This window comes from Cupressus sempervirens, chromosome 7 (assembly GCF_028749045.1).
Source record: "Cupressus sempervirens isolate cs-2001-9-10 chromosome 7, ASM2874904v1, whole genome shotgun sequence".
Taxonomy (NCBI): Eukaryota; Viridiplantae; Streptophyta; class Pinopsida; order Cupressales; family Cupressaceae; genus Cupressus; species Cupressus sempervirens.
In genome coordinates this window covers 836,671,874-836,677,541 of record NC_143124.1, presented here as the reverse complement: position 1 = coordinate 836,677,541, position 5,668 = coordinate 836,671,874, and positions in this window count along the sequence as shown.

Genomic DNA, 5,668 nt, shown 5'->3' with positions numbered 1-5,668 from the left:
TATAAGATCATTGCTAAGGCCCTCTCTCTCAAAATTTGCCATATGCTACCTTTAATTGTGCGGCCTGAACAAACTGGCTTCATCAAGTCCAGATATATTCTTGACAACATCATTGTTGTCTGGAAAGGTATGGAATGGGCCCATAAGTCCAAGCAGCAGGAAATCTTTTTAAAGATAGACTTTGCTAAAGCCTATGATTGCATTGAATGGCGTTTCATTTTAGCTATGCTTCAGGCTCTAGGTTTTGGTCCCAACTTCCTTCAGTCCATGGAGATGCTCTTTGGTGATGCTAATGCTTGTATCACCATCAATAATTCACAATCTGAAGCTATTGGGCTTTTCCAATCCATCAAGCAAGGTTGTCCACTAGCTCCAGCACTTTATGTCCTTGCTTTTGAAGGTTTTGGTTATTTACTTGCTCACTCTGTGTCTTCAGGACTAGTCTGTGGCATTTCCTTGCTTGATTCTTCTTCCCAATTAGTCAATGGTCATTTTGCTAATGATTCTTTTCTTACTCTTCTTGAAGATGAAGAAAACATTAAAAATGCTTTAAATTGTCTGGAGACTTTTTGTCAAGCCTCTGGCTCTACCATTCAATGGCATAAAATGCTCTGTTATCGCTAGTCTTTCTTGCCAGCTCCACCTTGGCTCAACTAGTTTCAATGGAAATGGGTTACTCATGGAGAAATATTTCACTCTCTTAGCATTCCCTTTTCTTTCTAGGCTTCCCCTATGGAATTTTGGAATGTTGTGCTTGCAAAGATTAGCAAAAAGCTTGATTATTGGATCACTAAGCCACTTTCTCTTGCTAGTAAATTCCAGATTTGTTCTAAGATTTTGGCTGCCACCCATGTGTACTATTCTTCCTATTGGGCTCCCTCCAAAGCTTCTTATCTCAAGCTAGAATGTTTGATTAGAGATTTTCTTTGGGCCTCTGGTTCTGACCATCATGGTTTTCATAGAGTTGCCTAGGATTTTTGTTGTCTCCCAAGGGAATCTAGGGGTCTTGGCCTACTTTCCACTCAGAAGCAAGGCCTTACCCTCTGTACTAAATGGATTATCCGAGCTATTTCTAGAGATGAAACATGGAAGATACTAGTAAGGCATTGCATTTCTTTCGGCTTCCCTATTAATACATTGACGTGGAAGGGGATTGGTTTTCAGACCCTTCTCACTATGTGTGAACTAGTGGTCATACAGGGCTCTTTTGTTATAAAGAGCATCTAGAAAGCCTAGGAAGCTGTTAAACCTTGGCTTTGTTGGGTTGGTGATGAGTTTCACAATGGGCTGTCCTTAAATCAACAGAACATTTGGTGGTCTCCCTTGTTTTCCATCCAGGGCACTCCTCTTGCCAAGAATCAAGGTGTCAGTGCTTTGTGTTTCATTAAACATGGCATCTGCACTACCAAGGATATTTTTTCAAGAGTCACCATGAATTTTAGGTCATGGGAGGATATGCAAGTTTAGATTCACCTTGTTAGTTCTGATTGCCAGACTTTTGACCTTCTGTTGTCTTCCATCCTTGTGCACTTAGTTCATAAAGTGGGGATTTAGTCTGTTCATCCTTGGTGGCATGATTGGAAGTGGTATCCTACCACTCCATTTACCAATTATAAGCCCAAAATGGGGTACAGATGGCTTTTACCCCACCTTCCAATGGTGGACACGCTTAATCAATGGTGACATTTGCAATCTTCGCTTTCTCAATGGAGAAAACATTTTGACACCATTTGGAGTGTCATTATTGAACCTAAGATTGCCCACTTTGCTTCGTGCCTTGCCTTCAGAGGTCTTCCCTTGGGGCCTTGGCTCAAGTACATTGGGGTTCCTAATCCCAGATGCCCCTTATGTGGTCAACCTGAGTCCTTTTTGCATATTTTTTGGTTTTGCAAGCATGCTCAGAATTATTGGCACTGGATTCATGATTTTTTCCTGAACATTTTCCATGGCACATAATCCTGTTGTGATTCCCCTAGAATTCCTTGGAAGTTCTCCTAGATTTGGCATACCTTCAAGATGGAAATTTTTTTCCCTTGGGTATGTGCAGGATCATGGTGTACCAAACTATGGCCTTAAGTGGCAGTTAAAAACCAGCAAATCAAGGTTATGTCAACTTGACACATTATTTTAAAGTGGTTCTGGACTTTATATCAAAAAGTTTTAAGAAAATAATTTGTAGGAAATTGAATCTAGTTTCTAAACTACAAGGCTTTATCTGGAGAAAAAATTATTGGATTGGTCAAAAGTTTGGATTTTAATGCAGTACTACAAAAATTTTAGGGCAAAAATAAAAAGTAGGTGTATGTCTGACCACCTTAATCATAATCAAATGATAATATTTTTAAATATAATTTTAGATATAAAAAGTAGACTCATACCTGGATGTGACACATATTTTTGACAATTTTTATTCCAAATAATTAATTAATTATGAATTTTTTACTATACTACTTTCAGAAATAAAAAACTCCCATGTTTGACCACCTTAACTAGTTCAAAAAAATTCAAAATTAAATTTTTTTTTTTTTCTTATACTAGTCGAAGCATAGAATGTGACACATCTTTTGGATTTCACAAATCTTATACGGTTTGAAAGTTATAGCTATTTTTTAACCAGTATGTCAATCGGCACTTTGTAGCTAACTCCATTAGAAAATAAGTAATAATTACTTACTGAACTCGTAATTTGAAAAAACTTATATTTATGAAAAGCTAAGAACATTCTTAAGAAACCATTTTCATTACATCAAATTTTAGTTTTAAAAAAGTCGCCAGCTACATGCTTGAAGTAAAAAACACATAAGAACATGCCAAAAACACATTTTCCCGATGTTTTAAAGATGACCATATAAGGTTGGTATTGAAAGATATAGTAGGAATTATAAAGGTATTAATTGTTTTCATTTAGTATCAGGATGGGTGGGAAAAAAGTGGGAATAAATTTTGAAATTCTTTGAGGCATTTCAGAACTACATATTTTTCAAATCGCCACTCTTTGGCACACCATGATCCTGCACATACCCCCCTATGGAAAGATAGGAATGCAGATTTATTCACTCATAGTTTGTTGGATGTTAACATTGCAATATACACTAAGGCATGCATTTGTAACAATGTCATTATGTAGATACAGGTGCAAGCTAATAAAGTTGCCCTAGAAGTTGCGCACTTATAAGAATTGTTAAATCATTAGGGCAATGCTCCATGCACCATTTCCAGAGTGCCTCTAGATACCTCGATCCATGCCTCTTCATCTTGTAGTTTCCATTCCTAACGCCATTCCTCTGGCTGCCATTCACACATGCCATGCCCCCAGGGTCCCTGCCACCGCACTCCCAGCGGTGGACATGGTGGTTGGAGGTGTCGCTCCACTTCCCCACCATGTGGTGGTTCTGGCTGGTCCCTAGCTCCTCCCCCTAAGTAGACTTCTAGCTGGTCCCCGGCTACTCCTCCTGAATGGGTGCACTTTGGAAATTTTCCTCAGCTGGCCTTGGCAATTTTTCTTCCGCAGCCAGATAAGAAGGATGCGAAGACTGTGACTACCCCAGATCTTGCTGATGCTACTGATAGCTGGACTGTTCCCTGTCCGCTCCACAATCCCACTGATGCATGGGGATTTCATGATAAAGATGATCCTCCCTCTACTGGCACTACCGTGGCAGCTTAAAAGTTTTTTTTTTTTTTTTTTTTCTGATGAATAGTTAATAGTTTCTGGCTGAGGTCATGTTGTTTTTTTTAGCTTCAACCGAACTCATTTGCGGGGTGATCCTGTATCCCCCGGCCCCTTTTTTGTGAATTTTAATTTTAGTAAATTTTATTAATTGAAAAGGACTATTCATCAAAAAAAAAATAGCTAAGTTAAATAAGGCTTGTAGATGCATATTTGGCATTCTGGAAAATGTATGAGTAGACAAAAAAAAACTCATTCTATTACAATCAAATAAAATAATAAACCACTTGTAAGGCTCTCACCTACCAAGCCATCCACCCTTCAACCTACATCCAATCAAGCATTAATTTAGATAAGTGTAGAAGCCCAAGAAAATCCCACCTAGTCAATATATGCCTTGAAGTCATATGAGCAATTCTAGCAAAGTCCTTGTCAAGGATTTGACGAGTGTCGGGTTTCTCCGACCTACCCTAAGTGCTTGAAGTCTTGATGTTTAAGCATGGTACTTAAATATATTTCCTTTAACCATGCAACATGCCTAATAAAGTACCCCCTTGTCTACAAAAATAATGATGTGAGTAGAAAGTTAACTTTTAATTGGAATTGGTGAAGTTAACGAGTTAAGAAAAAAGTACCTATTTGACTTTTTGTAAGGGTAGATAGATTTGCAAAGTTTATTAGATGTTTTATTAACTTATTTCTACACGTAAACCAAGAATGGAGGAAAATGAATGGTAGAGTGGGCAGTCATGTTGCAACAAGAGGAATGTAAGAAAACTTTAATAAGATTTAAGTCTTGTCACCACTCACATCCTCCTAGGCGCCTAGCATGAGCTACAATTTAAAAGGAATATTTTGTAGATCTTTCCACTCACACCTAGTTTATGGGTATAGGAATTAAGATAGCATTTAGTGGGGTTTAGATTAAAGTTTAGTATAGGATTCATATGGATAGGATATGGTAGTTATAAAAATTGTAATATAAAATGTGTTATTAGGATATAGAAAGTAGGGAGTACTTTTGTTTATCTTTTAAATATAAAATGGTTAATGTTTCCTAGGTGTTTCCTTAAGGTGATTAGATTGAATATTAGGATCGTATTAGAAGATAACATGTTATTGAGTGTGCCATAGTATAGATTATTTATGCATGAGAATAATTTGTATATATATACTTGTTTTTAATATGAGTTCATAGCTTTAGTGAATGCTTTAAAGGTATAAATTATGACTTAGTATATGTGCCAAATTTTATATAGAAGTTAAGTGATGAATATTTCTTTAGGATATGTTCAACTCACAATAATTAGTTGGTTGGGGTTATATTAGAATATAATTAGCAAAGTTGATATAATTAAGATGGTTAGTTAGGTTTTAGCGTATTTAATGATAGGTAGTCATAGACAATAATATATAATTGATTGATAATTGTATATCTATTTAATGTGTTAGAGGTCAAATGGGATGGTCCCATTGTTGAAGGTTATTAGATAATTTAGCATTGATAGGTTACTCTTAATTGCACTCTCTATATGTTCTAGATTAAAAAAAAAAAAAACATAGCATCACTAAAACTCTTATATTTAAGAATTTAGAATCTAACCACAATAAGGTTAACAAATTTTATTATGTTATCGATTCATATGTAAGTTTTGAATTATTAATCTATGATATTAGTCCATGCCATTAAGAATTAGTGAGTGGTAAGAAAGAGTCTAATTTTAAGTGTAGGTATTAAGTATTTTGTGATAATCATCCATATTTGCTCATTTTAATTATCCATCACTTTGTAATAGTAGAATGAAGATGTGTTGTAAGGAAGATGAGAAGTTTGTAAGGGAGGAAGATATATAATTTTATGAAAGTATTATCAAATAATTAATTATACGTTGTAGTAGTTTTAACACACACACACACACACACACACACATATTAGGAATGATAGATATAAGTAGCTTCAAAGTAATAATATAAACCACCATAAAATAATGATAATAA